Consider the following 20,404-nt stretch of genomic DNA (forward strand, 5'->3'; position numbering starts at 1 on the left):
GCGTGCTAAGCCAGTGACTTCAGACTGTTTGACTCCCGACTGTTCGACAGCTGCAACACGTGCGGGGATTTCCTGATGTTACGGGATCTCTGCATATGTTGCTTCTGTCCGGCAGCTGTGAATCATGCAGCCACGGGGACTCGGACATATTATTTCATCACGACGGAGTCACTCAGCAGCGGAGCATGCTCAGATAACACCTCAGCTGTCTGTAGGTGCTGGCTGGCTCTTGCAGGGTTACACCGGTCCTCTTCCTGGGCACCATGGCCGCTCCATACACTATGGTCAGTTTCTACCTTTTCTGTCCTGTTGGACAGTGAGCTCCTGTGAGCGGCCATTGCTGCTGCCTGTTACTGTGATGTCTGACACTGGAATGTGACGGCGCCGTCCTATATGAGTAGTGTAAGAATGTAAGTCCGCAAGGACAGGGTCCTCTCCCCTCTGTACCGGTCTGTCACTGTTAATGATATCTATAACCCTGTATGTAACCCTTCTCCTGTACAGCACCATGGGATTAATGGTGCTATAGAAATAATAATAAGAGACACAGACTGTGTCAGAGTCTGGGCATGATGTGTGGCAGTGATACAGGACCTGCGGTGATGTCACAGTCATGTGATCAGGTACAGACATGTTAGTGGACAACACATGGTCACATGACAGGAAGTGCAGCACGGCTGAACAGCTTCCTGCGGTACTCCTCTACCCACGTGACTGATCACATGACCATGACATCACCACAGGTCCTGCAGTTGCTCGGATACAACGTGCAGATCATTTCTACGTCCTCTGACCTCATCTTTCACTCTTTCTCCTGGGGCGGCAGAGCGCTGTGAGCTTGGGAGGCTCCGCCCCTTCTGGTGACATCACTCCACCTCCTGGGAGGCTCCGCCCTTCTGGTGACATCACAGGACCGGGAGCCTTCTATCCTGGAGGAGCCGGTCAGTCATCAGTTATGTCTGAATGTCTCCCACATCTTTCGTTTCCTTCTTCTTCGCCGCTCCTAGTTTTATCAGATGACGCAGCTCGTTAAGCATTGTGAGACGCGTCAGATATCGCGCGTTAATGCGGAATTTTGTGGAAATTGTGACTTTACTAACCCGCTTCATAATCATAACTCATGATACACAGCAGGAGGCCAGTGGGTTAAAGGGTTGTTCCCATCTCGCAGACCCTAGCTCAATATGTACCATGTCCCATAATAATAATATTAGCAAATACCTCCAGGTAGAAGTGTAGTATAGTTCTTCTGATTAACTATGTCACTTACTACATGTAGACGCTTAGGGATCCATGGTTACAGCCACTAGCTAACTAATGGTTACTATATGAGAGTTTGTAACCATGGATACCTAAGCCGTGCATCTGGGGTAAGTGACATAGCTAATCAGAAGAACTGTGCTACATTTCTAACTGGAGGTATTTACTAATATTATTTTTACACCTGGTACATATTGGGATAGGATCTTGGAGATGGGAATACCCCTTTAACATGACAGCCATGAAGACCCCCGTTCAACAGGATCCTTTTACTACCGTGAAGCCCGGCCTGCGCCCTGTTCCTGCGCTTTGTAGGAGATGGTTATTGTTACCAACTAAAGAGGTGGCCGGCACTATTCTCTGGCGTCAGCCACTATAGGCAATGGACAGCTGATGAGCACCGTCCATAAAATAATGACAAGACAGGGCGGAGAGGCAGCGCTCGGCCTACGGCCGCTGACGGGAGGAAGCGCCTGAAGTCACCGGAGCCGCAGCAGCTTCAGATTATTCCTACATACTGGAGAACTGCAGAACACAGGACGAAAACAAAATACTAATAATCGTGTGAAGCAATTGGCGTCAGCACGTTTATAACATTCCGATCAATCAAAATGTACAATAAATAAACCCACAAGGTAAAGAAAAAGCTAAAATAACAAGGTCTGAACTGGCCGCAATGAAACCATCAGATGACAGGACAATAATCAAACCCTTCACAGGGAAGAAAAAAGTTCTTGGTCTCAGAAAATGGCGACATTTTTTTTGTTGTTGCTAGAACTGTAGAATGAAAAGACCAGAACACGACAAGCAGACGCGAGTCTAATGCTACTGAGCAAAAATGTACGGAGCTGCCTCTGCGGTACTAATGCTAAACAACTAAAAATATATATACACAAGTCTGCTATCGCCGGAATCACACGGACCTCACACAATGAGCGCCGTAAAAACAAAACCACAAGAAAACAATGGTCTAATTATGGTGTTTGTTCTTTTTCCTCCATTTCGCTGCATTTAGATTTTTTCCCATTTTTTTGTACATTATGTGGTAAAATAAACAGCGCCAGTCAGCACCAGAACTCCTCCAGCGTCACACCGGCTCCTACGGTTATGGATGGAAAAATAAAGCAATGGCTATTGGGGGAAAAAAGAGAAAAAGGAAAATAGGCCCGTCGGGAAGGACGTTAACATGTTGCTCTGTCCACTTCCCAATGGTAGAACAAAGAGCAAGACCAACGAGAAATGTCGTATATTAATACTGAATTTCACACAAAGTACGACTTTATAAGTAAATGAAACAAATCTAAGACCAGAAGTAGAAGACACAGGAAACGTGACGTCAGAGCGCTGGGCAATCACATAAACAGGGAAAACCATGCAGTTCCCATCGACACGTCAATGTCGCATATCTTGTAGCTTACATCTCTGATTCTGTTTTATCCTCTACTGAGAATTTTGGGTGAATAAAGAAAAACGTTTATTCACAAGTCCATTGAGCCGGATTTTCTCCTGTTTATGTGATAACTTTTTGTGCGTGTTAAAATGAGGTGGTGACATTAATGTAACTAACTATCGGCGGCTAATATATTAGTTTTATGCTTTTTTACGATGGACGTGACTTGTCTCGAATTTGTAACTTTTATGTATAAATGTATTGTGACAAAGTCTCTGGCAATGTATTGGAGGGGAGATATGTTTCACTGAGGCTATTAGCTTCAGTGATTTGAAGCCCAGAAGTTTTTCTCCAGCACACTAAGTCTTGAGAGGGGTTAAGCAGCCATTTTAAAAGGGCTGGGTTATTTAGAAAAACCATAGAGCAGTTGAGAGGTTCTTCTCCATATCTCCACGGTGTGGGGTGGGATTTAAATAGACAGCCTTCTGAGGCAGTCAGAGTTCAGTAGGCCTGGAGAGGGGAACTCCAGTGCTGTGTGTCCTGACAAGGAAGATGTTTTTTTTCTGAACGGATGGATCCCCTTAACAACGTGGACGGTGCTCTATGTTATGTTGTTTATTTTTGCTAAGTCTGCACTGGCTTATGCAGCACCCCTAATAAACCAGTGAGAGGCTTAAAGAGACAGTGTTCCTTTGTCTACCTCCGTGTGTAGCCAAGTGAGCCGATCTACCACAGTATTCATAAGTATGTCGTACTTCATGTCAAAAGTGTAAATCGCGCCCCCTTTTCTCATTTTTTTATAAGTTTGGCAAATGTACTAAACAATAGCTGTATTAAAGTGTTTGTCCAAACCTATGCTCCCCTCCCGTGCCGGCGCCGTTTCTGCGGTGTCAGCATTCGCTCTCCCCGGGGCTGTGATGTGTTGTTGTGACACGTGATGCCGGCGCCCAGTCAGTGCTCGCATCACTCTCTCCGCCTTCCGAAAAACTGAACACGAAGAGCAAGTCTGGGCTACTGCTGATCCATGGCTTCCTCTTGCTCAGTTTCTCTGAAGATGGAGACATTGACGCCAGCGCTGATTGGGCACCGGCGTCACGTGTCACAACAACACATCACAGCCCCGGGGAGAGCGAATGCTGACACCGCGGGTACGACACCTCCATGGGAGGTTGATATAAGTTTTATTATTTTGTCAGGGCTGAAGATTTGGTTTAAGAAGGTGTTGTCCTAGTAGTGGACAACTCCTTTAAATGGTGTCAAACATTGATATATTTTCTGCGTAAATTTATGATAAGCAAATTGGAAGCAAACACAACAGTATTCCCCGCTACGTCCCCTGTGATCAGCCGACCATTCAGTGCCACAAAACACGTCACAGTCTGTACCACTTCTCACAGCCATGATGATGACCACACAGGGCAGCAACTTTTGCTCTTCAGCCAAGAGGCAGAGAGCAAATCTCATTAGGCAGCACAGAACGTGGAGTGTCATGGATAAAGTCTCTGCTCTCTCTGCTCCAGCAAAACACATCACATTTATAACATGAAATGCTTCACTTTTTGTAAACGCCCTGATATGATCCAGTATATAGAAGACAGTAGCTGAGACCTCCATTGTATGATACGCGTTGTGCTGTAATTCCCGAATCGTGACATACTTCATCAAAGATCTTGTTTCCCCAGGTTCCTTATGTATAAGATATTTTCCTTTAATGGACAATGGTCCTCTCCATCAGTGACCCCCCGAGGATGGAGCAGGACAGAGACCACATGGCGGCTCGGATATTAGACCTCACCCTGGAGATAATCTACTGGATCACTGGAGAGGTGAGATCTTCACATCACATCACTTTGATATCTAGGAATAAAGCAGGGAAATGATGGGAAAGGTGAAGGATTCTTGACCTCTGTGTAGTGATCGGCGTCTCCCCATACACAGGATCACATAGTAGTGAGGATGTCATCTGGTGGGGGTGTGACCCCCCGTGTGTCAGGAGGGCGGAGCAGGACCCCGAGTGACATCACTGAGCCTCCACCTCATTCACTGATACATGAGCAGAAGATCCTAGAACTGACCAATAGGATCACTGAGCTGCTGAGCGGAGAGGTGAGCGCTGCCGGGAATGCTGGGACATTATACAATAACGCCGGGGGAGGGGTCTGCTAATGGAGGGTCATTGTGTGTGTCAGGTTCCTATAAGGTGTCAGGACGTCACCGTCTATTTCTCCATGGAGGAGTGGGAGTATATAGAAGGACACAAGGATCTGTACAAGGACGCCATGATGGAGGATCACCGGTCCATCACATCTCCGGGTAAGAGGAGACCTTCCTGGGTTGTAGAGGACAGGTCTGAGAGTCGTCTAGATTCCCCATCATCAGCTCATCACATATAGAGAATGTATTCAGTCACTGCGGTTATTTCCTATAGATGGATCCAGTCCGAGAAATCCCCCGGAGAGAAGTCCCAGTCCTCTATATTCCCAGGATCGGCCAGAGAAGGAGGAAGATGTCCCCCGGGATCATCAGGTAGATGAGATTTTTACAAATCCTTTATAGGGTTTCGCCCTACTCACTGTGTGTTTCGCTCTGCTCCACCCAGTATCTGACTGTCGCTCTGAGCTGCCTAGTGCTGGTTGTGAGCCATAGGGGGACGCGGCTGAACCCTACATGAATTTGTATCCACCTTGTCCTGCAGAGATTTGCTTCCCCAGCCTATCACCTGCTAGCAGGTGATATATATAGCACCTTGTTTTTGCATTCCTCCATATTCTGTCTCCTTTTACTGACCCAGCTTGTTTACCTATCCCGTCCGACCTCTCTGATCCTGACCTCGGCTACATGTATCGAACCTGTGTTGCCGGTCCTAACCTCGGATTGTCTGACCACGTCTTCGTCTTTGCCCTCCTGTACCCGAGCCTCTGACCATCCGGTCAGCTGCTGCAGTCTCGGGGACTGCCTTGGAGTGGTGCCTGGTTTCTACCAGCAGCCCAGCCTATCCTCACCATCAGCGGCTCTTGTGAAGACCCCGTAGACACTTGGTCACGCCCCTCCTGGTTAAGCCAGACTTGTGGCGAAGTGGATCCACACCCACCAGCATTACAATGATGTAATAAATCTTCTGCTAACCTCGAGTTGCCGTGCTGACTACTGGAGACGTTATTTCTTAGTGTTATTGTCGGCTGTGATCAGTCATGCCTGGGTATAAGATAAACCATTTTTTTAATTGTTTTTCTCATGTCTTTAATGTTGGATTCTTGCAGGAGGAAAGTTTTGGTGGAACAGCGAGTCTTGAAAAACCCATATTAGTATCTGTCACTGGTAAGAGTTTTTCCATGGATATTTTTTGTTATAAATGTTTTCATTATTGGAATTAGTGATTATAAAATTCTGAAAAAATTCTCTCATGATTAGTATTATGAGTATGTTTTAATGATTGTCCTACTTCTCATTCTACCTACGACCCTACCCGTCCTTTATATCTCCTCCTCATCTACCATCATGTCTGTTCTCTTCTCAGTGCTGCACTGCAGCAGATCTGTCTCCTCTCTCTCTACCACCCTACAATTTGCCTCCACAGAGAAGCAGCACTGCCCTACATATCCTCCTACTCATCCTCTCCACAGTACTGCACTGCCTTACGTCTCCTCCTTATCTACCATCATACCTATCCACTCCACACTGTGGCATCGCGTTTCATCTGCTCGTGTGTTAACAGCCCTAACTGTCCTCACCACAGTGCTGTGACAACTTACATCTCCACACCATCTACTATCTTACCCAGCTTCCATCAAGTGCTGCACTGCACCACATCTGCTTCTCATCTGTCTACCACCCTAACCATCCTCGTCACAGTCCTGCACCGCTCTACATCTCCTCTTCATCTCTGTCTAATACCCTAACCATCCTCTTCACAGTGCTGCACCGCTCTACATCTCCTCTTCATCTCTGTCTACCACCCTAACCATCCTCTTCACTGTGCTGCACCACTCAACATCTCCTCTTCATCTCTGTCTACCACCCTAACCATCTTCACAGTGCTGCATCGCTCTATATCTCCTCTTCATCCCTGTGTACCACCCTAAACATCCTCTTCATAGTCCTGCACTGCTCTACATCTCCTCTTCATCTGTCTACCACCCTAACCATCCTCTTCAGTGCTGCACCGCTCTACATCTCCTCTTCATCTCTGTCTACCACCCTAACCATCCTCTTCACAGTGCTGCACCGCCCTACATCTCCCCATCATCTATCTACCACCCTAACCATCCTCTTTACAGTGCTGCACGGCTCTACATCTCCTCTTCATCTCTGTCTACCACCCTAACCATCCTCTTCACAGTGCTGCACCACCCTACATCACCTCTTCATCTCTGTCTACCACCCTAACCATCCTCTTCAGTGCTGCACCGCTCTACATCTCCTCTTCATCTCTGTCTACCACCCTAACCATCCTCTTCACAGTGCTGCACCACCCTACATCTCCTCTTCATCTCTGTCTACCACCCTAACCATCCTCTTCACAGTGCTGCACCGCTCTACATCTCCTCTTCTCCTCTGTCTACCACCCTAACCATCCTCTTCACAGCGCTGCACCTCTCTACATCTCCTCATCATCTCTGACTACCACCCTAACCATCCTCTTCACAGTGCTGCACCGCTCTACATCTCCTCTTCTCCTCTGTCTACCACCCTAACCATCCTCTTCACAGTGCTGCACCGCCCTACATCTCCTCATAATCTCTGTCTACCACCCTAACCATCCTCTTCACAGTGCTGCACCGCCCTACATCTCCTCATCATCTCTGTCTACCACCCTAACCATCCTCTTCACAGTGCTGCACCGCCCTACATCTCCTCATAATCTCTGTCTACCACCCTAACCATCCTCTTCACAGTGCTGCACCGCCCTACATCTCCTCATCATCTCTGTCTACCACCCTAACCATCCTCTTCACAGTGCTGCACGGCTCTACATCTCCTCTTCATCTCTGTCTACCACCCTAACCATCCTCTTCACAGTGCTGCACCACCCTACATCTCCTCTTCATCTCTGTCTACCACCCTAACCATCCTCTTCACAGTGCTGCACCGCTCTACATCTCCTCTTCTCCTCTGTCTACCACCCTAACCATCCTCTTCACAGCGCTGCACCTCTCTACATCTCCTCATCATCTCTGTCTACCACCCTAACCATCCTCTTCACAGTGCTGTACCACCCTTCATCTCCTCATCATCTCTGACTACCACCCTAACCATCCTCTTCACAGCGCTGCACCACCCTACATCTCCTCATCATCTCTGTCTACCACCCTAACCATCCTCTTCACAGTGCTGCACCGCTCTACATCTCCTCTTCACCTCTGTCTACCACACTAACCATCCTCTTCACAGCGCTGCACCACTCTACATCTCCTCTTCATCTCTGTCTACCACCCTAACCATCCTCTTCACATTGCTGCACCACCCTTCATCACCTCTTCATCTGTCTACCACCCTAACCATCCTCTTCACAGTGCTGCACCACCCTACATCTCCTCATCATCTCTGTCTACCACCCTAACCATCCTCTTCACTGTGCTGCACCACTCTACATCTCCTCTTCATCTCTGTCTACCACCCTAACCATCCTCTTCACAGTGCTGCACCACCCTACATCTCCTCATCATCTCTGTCTACCACCCTAACCATCCTCTTCAGTGCTGCACCGCTCTACATCTCCTCTTCATCTCTGTCTACCACCCTAACCATCCTCTTCACAGTGCTGCACCACCCTACATCTCCTCTTCATCTCTGTCTACCACCCTAACCATCCTCTTCACATTGCTGCACCACCCTTCATCACCTCTTCATCTGTCTACCACCCTAACCATCCTCTTCACAGTGCTGCACCACCCTACATCTCCTCATCATCTCTGACTACCACCCTAACCATCCTCTTCACAGTGCTGCACCACCCTACATCTCCTCTTCATCTATGTCTACCACCCTAACCATCCTCTTCACAGTGCTGCACCACCCTACATCTCCTCATCATCTCTGTCTACCACCCTAACCATCCTCTTCACAGTGCTGCACCACCCTACATCTCCTCATCATCTCTGTCTACCACCCTAACCATCCTCTTCACATTGCTGCACCACCCTTCATCACCTCTTCATCTGTCTACCACCCTAACCATCCTCTTCACAGTGCTGCACCACCCTACATCTCCTCATCATCTCTGTCTACCACCCTAACCATCCTCTTCACAGTGCTGCACCACCCTACATCTCCTCTTCATCTATGTCTACCACCCTAACCATCCTCTTCACAGTGCTGCACCACCCTACATCTCCTCATCATCTCTGTCTACCACCCTAACCATCCTCTTCACAGTGCTGCACCACCCTACATCTCCTCATCATCTCTGTCTACCACCCTAACCATCCTCTTCACAGTGCTGCACGGCTCTACATCTTCTCTTCTTCTATGTCTACCACCCTAACCATCCTCTTCACAGTGCTGCACCACCCTACATCTCCTCATCATCTCTGTCTACCACCCTAACCATCCTCTTCACTGTGCTGCACCACCCTACATCTCCTCTTCATCTCTGTCTATATAAATCCATTTAAATCCATTTTCAGGGCTTGGTTGAAATAAGTAGTGTCTGGAGGAGGTAAAGTCTGGATGGTTGGAAATGGGAGCTTTCAGTGCAAGTGGAGACAACTGTTTTAAACCTAACCAACGGTAGAAGCAGAAGAAGAGTTCATGGACATGCTTGAGTTTGAGCTATCCTGACAACAGAGAAAACATTGAAATGGATATTATCTAGCTGCTGATTTTTGGGAAAACGAATAAACGTGAACTTGGCCGAATTTCGGTTGAGATGTTAGTAATGGCTGCAGTGGGGATAGGATCAATGATTGTGCAGTGTTTTTAGGAAGGGAATTAGACTGTAAGATGTCCTTTATAGGCCCTTCAATCTAGAATTCTCCTCTGCTAGATACGTGAGTATAAAATCAGAACATGATGAAGACAATGATGGAGAATTCAGCTCCCTCTTAGATGTGTTACATTATGCTAATTACAAAAACGCAAACATTTTTCAGTCTTGGTAATTCTAAAAACCCTATTATTATGCCGCACATAATATACAAGTAGTGATATCAATCCAGGACATCATGTTGGAGGGAATCCATAGAAGCTGCAGTTGCAGAAGATTGCACAGCGTCTGGTTGTCTGGAGGTTCCCGGAGAGTATGGACAGTTTCTTGCTAGCAGGATAGCTATCTGGGCAAGGGATTAGATATAGCAACACCTTTGCAGTCAATAGTCTGGTAACACCGTTATGGTCGCGTAGAAGAAAACTAGTTCTCTAAGAGTAGTTCCCTCTGTATTCCTTTTGCCGTTGGTTAGACTTCCAAGTGAGGCCGGTTCCCCTTGTTTAACCTTTAATTTTTCCAAAATTGTATAGACTTTTCAGCAGGAAGATTCCAAGGAATGTCACAGATTATCAGCAATAAGCCAGGCGCATTATTGAAAATCATTTCCAGGATTGCGATATATCACAGGCCAAAAGATCAGGCAGGAGCAGAGCCAGAAGTGTAACAATAAGTACCAGGGAAATCATTAAAAGGATAAGGCAGGAAAAAAAGAAGTTTAGGAACCACGTGGTTGAGAAAAATAACCCAGGACAGGAGATAGTAAAGGAACACATTTCTTTTGCCAGACAAAGCATGGCGCGAAGATTCCTCCTTAAGTCACCAGACCTGACGTCATGCTGTTGTTCAGTTAAAGCCATTTCAGAGATTTGTATTAAACAAGGAACAAATGTAGTAAATTGTTCAGCTTTGGAGTAAGTGCTATCAAATACCATAACTTCATGTGTTGCGTCAGGTCATCTCTTCATCTTCTTTGCCCCCCTCACTCTCCCCCATTTTATACAGTTTTCACCACAATTTTATTATTCTATAGATTATATAATTCCTGCCTAAAATGTACATTATTTTTTTTTTTGAATATTTTTTCAAAGAATTTCCATTATTTTGTGTAAGTAAATGTGTTTTGGTTTTTTTAGGTGAAGACTGTACAACAGACTCCAATGGTCATCTCCCTTTATCTCCATATCGTGAAGCAGAAGATGACAAATCCACACAAAGTAATTAAGAAACTCTAAGTATATCGGTAGCCCTTCACAGCAGCCACACATCCACTGATACTACTAGTCCCGAAAATCAATCACTGATTGACAAACAAAGAACTGGACATAACCAGGACCGAACATGGAGGAATTATTTTAACAAGAAATCTAATTTTTCTTTAAATGAGAAAACTCACAGAAATGAAAGCTTATTTGCATGTTCAGAATGTGGGAAATCTTTTACCAAAGAAATCAATTTTGTTACGCATCAAAAAACTCACACAGGAGAGAAGCCAATTTCATCTTTGGTGCATGTAAATTGCATTATGCCTAAAGGTTCTCCTGAGAGACATCCAAGAAGCCACACCGATGAGAAGCCATTTTCATGCCCTCAATGTGGGAAATGTTTTTGCAAGCAATCGAGACTAACAAAACATCTTAGAATTCACACAGGGGAGAAGCCATTTTCATGTTCAGAATGTGGGAAATGTTTTACTCAGAAATCAAGTCTTGTGGACCATCTAAGAATTCACACAGGGGAGAAGCCATATTCATGCTCGGAATGTGGGAGATGTTTTAACAAAAAATGGGATGTTGTTAAACACCAGAGAACTCACACAGGAGAGAAGCCTTATTTATGTCCTGAATGTGGGAAATGTTTTACTCAGAAATCAAGTCTTGTGAAACATTTAAGAATTCACACAGGAGAAAAGCCATTTTCATGTCCGGAGTGTGGGAAGGGTTTTAGTCAGAAATCAACTCTTTTGGAACATCTTCAAAGTCACATAGGGATGATAACATTTTCATGTTCTCAATGTGGCAAATGTTTCACTCAGAAATCAAGTCTCGTAGAGCATCTACAATTTCACAAAGAAGAAAAAACATTTTCATGTTCAGAATGTGGGAGATGTTTTAGGCAGAAATCAAGTCTTGTGAAACATTTAAAAATTCACACCGGGGAGACGCCATTTTCATGTTCAGAATGTGGGAAATGCTTTATGAGAAAATCAAACCTTCTTGATCACCTAAGAAATCACAAAGGGGAAAAGCCATTTTCATGTTCAGAATGTGGGAAATGTTTTACCCATAAATCAAATCTTTTGAAGCATCAAAGAAGTCACTCCGCAGAGAAGCCATTTTCTTGTCTTGAATGTGGGAAAAGTTTTAGTCAGAAATCAAATCTTGGTGAACACCTAAAAATCCACACAGGAGAGAAGCCGTTTTCTTGCTCAGAATGTGGGAAATGTTTTAGCCAGAAATCAAATCTTGTGGAACATCTAAGAATTCACACAGGAGAGAAGCCATACTCATGTTCAGAATGTGGGAAATGTTTCACCCATAAATCAGGTTTTATTCATCATTTGAGAACTCACACCGGGGAGAAGCCATTTTCATGCCTTGAATGTGGGAAATGTTTTAGTCAGAAATCGATTCTTGTGGAACATCAAAGAATTCACTTACCGGAGAAGCCATTTTCATGTTCAGAATGTAGCAAATGTTTTAACAAGAAATCAAATCTTCTGGGACATCTAAGAAGTCACACAGGAGAGAAACCTTTTTCATGTTCACAATGTAGCAAATGTTTTAGCCAGAAATCAAGTCTTGTGAAGCATCTAAAAGTTCACATATGGGAGAAGCCAGTTCAGAATGAAGTGTTGGTGTAAGGAGGGGGTTAATGTTTTCAGGCTTGCCAAATCTGACAAGTTGTGCTAGATCAATAATGTATGTCATAAGTTAGTTATAACTAACTAAGGACATACATGGATTATGGATTGCCCTTTGATAACTATGATATCACAGTACCTTAATAAAATATGTACCCAATGTAAATAATGTAAAAGGAGATTTTTGTGTACTCACCGTAAAATCTTTTTCTCCGAGCCACTCATTGGGGGACACAGGACCATGGGTGTTATGCTGCTGCCACTAGGAGGACACTAAGTAAACAGAAAGATTAACTCCTCCTCTGCAGTATACCCCCCTTCACTGGATACAATTTCAACCAGTTCGGTAGTAAAGCAGTAGGAGCATGAACAAAGACAAACTATGTCAAAACCAAAGAAGTAACAACAAGCCAAAACAGGCTAACAGGGTGGGTGCTGTGTCCCCCAATGAGTGGCTCGGAGAAAAAGATTTTACGGTGAGTACACAAAAATCTCCTTTTCTCCTACGCCTCATTGGGGGACACAGGACCATGGGACGTACAAAAGCAGTCCCTGGGTGGGGAGCAATATGCTAATACCCCATGTACCACCAGCTTACTGAGGTACCGTTGTGTGCAGAATGCGCCTGCCGAGGGCAGCGTCTGCCGAAGCCTGAGTATGGATGAGGTAGTGCTTCGTGAAAGTATGCAGACTGGACCAAGTCGTAGCTTTACAAGCTGATGTGCGGACACCTGGTGCCGAATGGCCCAAGAAGCACCGACCGACCAGGTGGAATTCGCCTTAATCCCAGCTGAGACAGGAGTGTTCCTGACACGATAGGATTCCTGAATAGCGGAACAAATCTACTTGGCTAGAGTGGCCTTTGAGGCAGGTAGACCCTTCCTATGTCCCTCCGGAAGCACGAAGAGGACATCCGACTTACGGAAGGGAGCCGTGCGAGATATGCACCTCCGAAGAGCTCTAACCAGATCCAGAGTATGGAGAGCTTTCTCGATACAATGAGTAGGTGCAGGACAGAAAGACGGCAAGACAATGTCCTCGGGAGAGGTTCTCAAAACCACCTTGTCTGGGTGAAAATTCAGAAAAGGGGGGGGGGGGGTCGGCAAGAGAGAGCCGCCAACTCAGAAACTCTCCTAATTGACGTAATTGCCACTAGAAAGACCACCTTCGATGAGAGGAGGGTGAGAGAGATCTCCTGCAATGGTTCGAAAGAGGCCTCCTGAAGAACTCCGAGAACCAAGTTAAGATCCCATGACGCCAAAGGCATTCTATAAGGAGGGACCACCCGGGAGACTCCTTGGATGAATGTCTTAACCGGCAGTCTGGAAGCGATCCTTCGTTGGAATAGAACAGACAAAGCGGACATTTGTCCCTTGAGCGAGCTTAGGGCAAGGCCTGACTCTAAACTTGATTGGAGAAACTCCAGAAAGGACGGAATGGAAAAAACTAAGGGCAAACGTCCATGGGTATTGCACTATGAAAAGAAGATACGCCAGGTGCGATGATAAATGCGCATGGATACAGGATTCCTAGCGCGAATCATGGTAGAAGAAACCCCCGGAGAGAATCCGGCTTGGGCTAAAATCCAGGATTCAAAGGCCACGCCGTCAAAGACAGGGCCCCAGAGTTCTGGTGGCAAATCGGGCCCTGGAAGAGAAGGTCCGTGCGATCTGGAAGGCGCCAGGGGGTGTTGGCGACCATTTGGACGAGTTCCGCGTACCATGCTCGGCGCGGCCAGTCGGGCGCGACGAGAATCACCGGTCTCCCCTCTGCTCTGATCTTTTTGATGACTCTCGGAAGCAGAGGAAGGGGCGGAAAAATGTATGGCAGCTGGAACGGATGCCACGACAGAACCAGGGCATCTGCCCCGATGGCGCGAGGATCGTGGGAACGGGCAATGAACTGGGGAACCTGGTTGTTGAACCTCAAGGTCATGAGATCCACATCCGGCGTCAGCCAGCGAAGGCAAATCTGCTGGAAGACTTCCGGATGGAGGGACCACTCGCCCGAAGCAAGACTTTGGCGACTGAGGAAGTCAGCTTCCCAATTCTCCACGCCCGGTATGTGGATCGCCGATATGAGCAAGTGATTGGTCTCTGCCAAGCGCAGGATGTGGGAGACTTCGCGCATGGCTGCTCTGCTGCGGGTTCCCCCTTGTGGGTTGATGTACGCCACGGCTGTGGCGTTGTCAGATTGAATTCTGATGGGATGACCTGCGAGAAGGTGGTGAAAGTTGTGTAAAGCGAGAATGATCGCTCAAATTTCCAGGATATTGATTGGGAGACGTGACTATCTCGTGGACCAACGACCCTGTGCCGTGTGGTGAATAAAAACTGCACCCCAGCCAAAAAGGCTGGCATCGGTAGTCACCACTAACCAGCGCACAGGAAGAAAGGATTTCCCTTGGTTCAAGGAAGACTGTAGTGTCCACCACCTGAGGGTCTGCCTGACCTGTGGGGGTAGATGAAAGCGACGGTCGAGAGAAACCGGGCTTCTGTCCCAGGCTAAAAGGAGCGCCTGTTGCAAGGGACGGGGATGGCAAGGCGCAAACAGAATGGCTTCCATCGCCGCAACCATTTTCCAGAGGATGCGCATCGCAAAGCGAATGGAGTGAGGGACTGGGCGGAAGAGCCTGCGCGCTCCCTGTTGTAAGGATAGAACCTTCTCTGGAGGGAGAATGACCAGCCCGCGGGAAGAGTTCAAAACCATGCCCAGGAAGCAGATTTGCTGGGCCGGCACTGGAGATGATTTCTCGAAGTTGATCTTACAACCCAGGCGAGAAAGAGAATCCACGGTGATGCTCACCGACTCCTCGCAGGCAGACTGGGACGGACCTTTGATTAATAGGTCGTCCAGATATGGCAGAACTACCACTCCCCGAGCGTGAACAATGGCCATGACAGCCGCCATGACCTTTGTGAAGACTCTGGGGGCGGTGGCAAGTCCGAAGGGCAAGGCCACAAACTGGAAGTGTTCTTCTTGGGCTGCGAAGAGCAGGAACTGCTGATGAGAGGGAAAAATTGGGATGTGTAGATAAGCATCTTTGATGTCTATGGATGCAAGGAACTCTCCTTTTTCCAGGGACGCGACAACGGAACGGAGGGAGTCCATCCTGAAGTGTCGGACCCGTACGAATTTGTTTTAGCAGTTTGAGATCCAGTATGGGCCGTAGAGTCCCGTCCTTCTTTAGGACCACAAAAAGGTTGGAGTAAAACCCCGTGAACCTTTGGTCTCGAGGGACTGGAGTGATGACACAGTCCTTTTGAAGCGCCTGTATGGCGTGAAGAAAAACTCGATTTTGTATCTGGAAGACACGAGCTCTCTGACCCACTCGTCGTGAACGACCGAGAGCCACTGTTGACGGAACAAAAGAAGGCGTCAGCCTACTTTGTCGGTGTCCGCCGGACACGCCAACGAGTCATTGAGAAGGTTTAAGGGATGCGGACGGCTCAGGGGCAGACGGCCTGGGTCCGGGTTTCCAGGAACGGTTTGGTCTGTATGAGACCTGGGAAGTTCTGTTGTCCCGACGTCCCGAACCAGGGGAAGAGGACGACAAACTGGAGTTGTTACGAAATGACCGGAATCGAAACTGCTGCTGATTCCGAAAGGGCCGGGCCGGTTTTTGCTGGGGAAGAAATTCACTTTTTTTTTTTTTTTTTTTTCTCCGTAGCGTCAGAAATGATTTGGTCTAGGTTTTCCCCCAAATAAACGACCCGCTTGGTAAGGAAGAGAGGTCAGCGACTTTTTGGAAGCAGTGTCTGCTCACCAATCGCGGAGCCATAGGGCCCCCCCGATGGAAATTGCGTTAGCAGCCGCTTGCGCTGCGCAATTAGCTGCATCTATGGAGGCGCTAACAACAAAATCTCCGGCCTGAGCTAACTGGTTAGCTAGTCTGGCCGTCTCTGGGGGAAGATTACTGCCGTGGACGGTAAAGGTCAACACCTCAGCCCAGGCCACCATTGCCTTAGCTACCCAGGAAGCTGCAAAGGATGCAAGGACGGCTGCTCCTGAGACTTCAAAGACTGAGCGAGCCAAATAATCAATCTGGCGGTCAGAAGGGTTTTTGACTGATGAATCGTCTGACAGAGAGAAGATTGTTTTGGATGCAAGCCGCGACACGGCAGGATCCAGAAGGAGAAAGAAGTAAGCCCTTCACCAGATCCCTTGAGAAAGGATATTTAGCTTCCGTGGCTTTTTGAGCCGTAAAGCGCTTTTCTGGGTGCTCCCTGTGTTTTGGATAATATCCTTTGGACGCGTTTTCCTGAGAGGAAGCAGATTCATCGTCCACCATTAATGCCTGACCAATAGAGGAGTCTTGGGTTAAAGATTCCTCCGACTCATATATTGAGCCCTGTACGCTGCGACCCTCAGGGGAGGGGGAGCGAGAAGATGAGCTTGCAGAAGCTGAAGCTCGAGCGTGTACGGGAGATGGGGAAAGGGTCCTTTTCCTGGAACCCCGGGAGTCCCATACAACGGTGCACCCCCTGTGGTCGGACAGCCCCACGCCATTACCAGATTCCGTCGCAGCCGACGGAGGTGAATTCTGGTTTAAGGAGGACCCACGGAAAGAGTCCAATGCCTTGACCAAGGATTCCACTGAACGTGCGCGGCCCACTCAGGAGACGACATAGGAAGTGGCGGCAGAAGGCGGCTGCGCACTGGCCAGGTCACAGTTCTGGCACAAGGGGGCACTGTGGGCACTTGGCAAAGCAGACTTGCAAGTGGCACAAATGGTAAAAAATACAGTGTGCTTTTTGTCCCCTTTTTTTTTTTTTTTTTTTTTTTTGCGTCCATAGATTGAGACATAGTGAATGTCTATCTCCGATAAACCGCAGTAGCAGTTATGTGAGCAGGGAAGGGGTTAAGTTTTTCCCTATGTAGCGGAGCAGCTTACCCACGGTCCTGAACTGGTGTCTCCAGGGAGGAAGAGAGGGAGGTAGCGTTTTCGGCTGTATTTCCCGGCAGCAGTGGAGTCCCAAGATGGCGCCCGAGATTTGCAGGGCTCTTCTCATTCAAAACGAGAAGCGCCTGAACAGTGGGCGGGGCTCCGGCGTGGGCGGGGTTTTTGAACTGCGGCCTAGTCCGGCTGGAGAAGCCGGGGACTAAATTAGTGGAGCCGGCCGGCGAAGCGCTCTGGCGGCCGCGACGCCGCGCCTAACGATCGTCGCTGGCATCTAGCCAGCGGTACCTCTCCCCAGGGACCCGGACCGCTTCTTCCCACGCCGGCAGCGTGAGGAAGATAGTACTCACCGAGGGAGGGACCACCTCCAGCTCAATCGATCCTCCCTGTGTCGGGGGACGGAGAGCCTCCTGAAGCATGCTTGCCTTCTCAGGGGACTTACAGCTGTGCCTGCCGCATGGAGATTTTGCAGGGTTCTTCTGCGCCTGCCACAGGGGGCTTACGGCTACTGTGGGGACTACGAGACGCCAAGATGAGGGCTTGAGTGCGGTGGAGCCCGGGAGATGCACATAAGAGGTATACTCCATGTGCTCGCCATCTTACAGGGGGGAGAGCGGGACCGTATAGGAACCGTCGCCCTAGCGTAGATTAGGCGTGCCCCATACGTCGCAGGAGAGGGACGGGGAGGTATACTCGCCGTGCTCGCCTGTTGATGGTTCGGGGGAGAGCGGACCCTATTAAAAAAGGAACCCGTCGCCACCTTCACTCCGTTAAGTAAAAAATTAAAAATTTACAGAAAACTAAAAGCTTTAAAATAAAAATTAAAATAAGAAAGTTGGGGCCTGAAAACAGACCCAAGTGCCTCCTACAGACACTAAGCAAGAACTGGTTGAAATTGTATCCAGTGAAGGGGTGTATACTGCAGAGGAGGAGTTAATCTTTCTGTTTACTTAGTGTCCTCCTAGTGGCAGCAGCATAACACCCATGGTCCTGTGTCCCCCAATGAGGCGTAGGAGAAAATATAATCCTTAAAATATTGAAGTTTATTAATTATAAAAAAAAAAATGCATATAAAAAATAGTGAACAGGGCTGTGGAGTCGGTGTCATGGAGTATAAAATGGACCGACTCGTAAAATATATAATAAATTGGGTACAGTAGTTCAATGCAGTATGATCTAAAAAGCCTACTCTGTGATAGACCAGTCATACATACTGGTGTCTGAACAAAAACAACTTGCCTAGGTTACGGATTGTGAGAGTGGTTCCAGTGTCCCTCCACCCCAACGTTCGTTTCGTCCTGCTTACTCAGGGGCGTGATAGATCTCACGAATGAAACACAAATAAGACGTAAAAGTATATACAATGGTGTAGCATGTATTTGTGGTACCTTTACCGTATTTTTCGGATTATAAGACGCACTTTTTTCCCAAAAGTTTTTGGGGAAAACGGGGGTGCTTCTTATAATGCGAATGTACCTTACCGGTACCGTTGTTGCAGGCCACAGGCTGGGATGAAGGGGTGTCCGGCGGTGCTGTGGGTGTCCGACGCTGCTACCCAGTGCTCAGCGGGTGTCTCCGGTGCCAGGCGGTGCTGCAGGGGTGTCCGGCACTCCTGCCCAGTGCTCTGCTGGTGTCTCCGGTGCTGCGGGTGCGCTGCCCGATGCTGCTGCGGCGGTGTCCGGTGCTGCCGGGGCCCACCCCGGCAGTCCCATGGTTTCCTGTGCGGTGGACTCCTGCAAAATGGCAGCCGGGCGGGGCGGCGCACAAGCAGATGGAGATCTTGGCACCGAGATCTCGGAGATGAAATTTCAGTGCTGAAATCTCATCTCCCGAGATCTTGGTGCCGAAATCTCCATTTGCGCATGCGCTGCCTCCCGGCGGCAATTTTCCCAAAGTCCACCGCACAGGAAAGCATGGATGAACTGCCGCAGTCTCTGGCCTTTCACAAAATGTTGGCAGAGCCCCCCGCAGCATCAGAGACGCAAGCATCACCGGAGACACCCCCGCAGCACAGGAGCCCCCGCAGCACAGGAGACCCCTGCAGCACAGGACACCTGCACACCCCCCCATCCCAGCCTGTGGCCTGCAGCAACGCTCCACTCTTGCCTCCTCCAGCAGCGACCCTGGGACCCCACTTCACTGCAGCCGCCGCCCCCGGTAAGCAATAAGACGCATGAATTATAAGCAGCTTCACCATTTGGGGGAGGACGCCGGCGTCTGTGCAGTAAGCAGAGTTTGTTAGGTGTTTCTATGGTGATCGTGTCTCACATGGCTGATGACGCGTAGGGACCCGGCGTCTGCATCTGCACACTGTGCAAAGCTTGGCAGGCCTCCCTATGGTGACGGCCGGCTTACACGTCATGGATCCACCCACGGCTGTTAACCGCCGCTGTCAATGTGCGCCGGAAACCCTGCCCATCAGTGATCTGATCATCGCCTGTATGTAGCAGAGCCGATCGGAAAACTACAAAACTATGGAAACTATTGAAGCATGCCAAAAGTTAAAAAAAAAGTTTTTAAAAATATATATATAAAAAAAAAGTTCAACTCACCCCTAGTGATGAGCGAGTATACTCGTTGTTCGGGCTTTCCCGAGTATGCTCAGGTGTCCTCCGAGTATTTAGGCGTGCTCGGAGATTTAGATTTTGTCGACACAGCTGCATAATTTGCAGCTGCTAGACAGTCTGAATACATGTAGGGATTCCCTAACAAAGAGGCAACCCCCACATGTATTCAAGCTGTCTAGCAGCCACAAATCATGCAGCTGTGTCGACAAAAACGAAATCTCTGAGCACGCCTGAATACTCAGAGAACACCCGAGCATGCTCGGGAAAACCAGAGCAAGGAGTATACTCGCTCATCACTACTCACCTCCCTTTCGTCACCTTCAAAATAAAACAATTAAAAAAAATCAAACATACACATATTTGGTATCGCCGCTTTCAGAATCGCCCGATCTATCAATATAAAAAAATAATTAACCCAATCGGTAAATGGCAAAACGAGAAAAAATTAAAAACGCCAGAATTACTGTTTTTTGGTCACCGCTACAGTGCAATAAAATGTAAT

The 20,404-nt window shown here is 48.0% G+C and overlaps 1 pseudogene across 1 annotated transcript in view; it reads left to right on the forward strand.

Annotated features, from left to right (window-relative positions):
* The first annotated feature begins 744 nt into the window (after positions 1-744).
* Positions 745-20,404, forward strand: part of LOC143804208 (uncharacterized) — a 34,160-nt pseudogene continuing 14,500 nt past the window's right edge. The window contains exons 1-7 of the transcript XR_013220995.1: positions 745-941; positions 4,333-4,476; positions 4,589-4,756; positions 4,840-4,963; positions 5,079-5,176; positions 5,911-5,968; positions 10,709-12,398. The product of XR_013220995.1 is annotated as an uncharacterized LOC143804208 (transcript). The remainder of the gene's footprint in view (positions 942-4,332; positions 4,477-4,588; positions 4,757-4,839; positions 4,964-5,078; positions 5,177-5,910; positions 5,969-10,708; positions 12,399-20,404) is intronic.

The sequence above is a fragment of the Ranitomeya variabilis genome, chromosome 2 (assembly GCF_051348905.1).
Source record: "Ranitomeya variabilis isolate aRanVar5 chromosome 2, aRanVar5.hap1, whole genome shotgun sequence".
Classification (NCBI taxonomy): Eukaryota; Metazoa; Chordata; class Amphibia; order Anura; family Dendrobatidae; genus Ranitomeya; species Ranitomeya variabilis.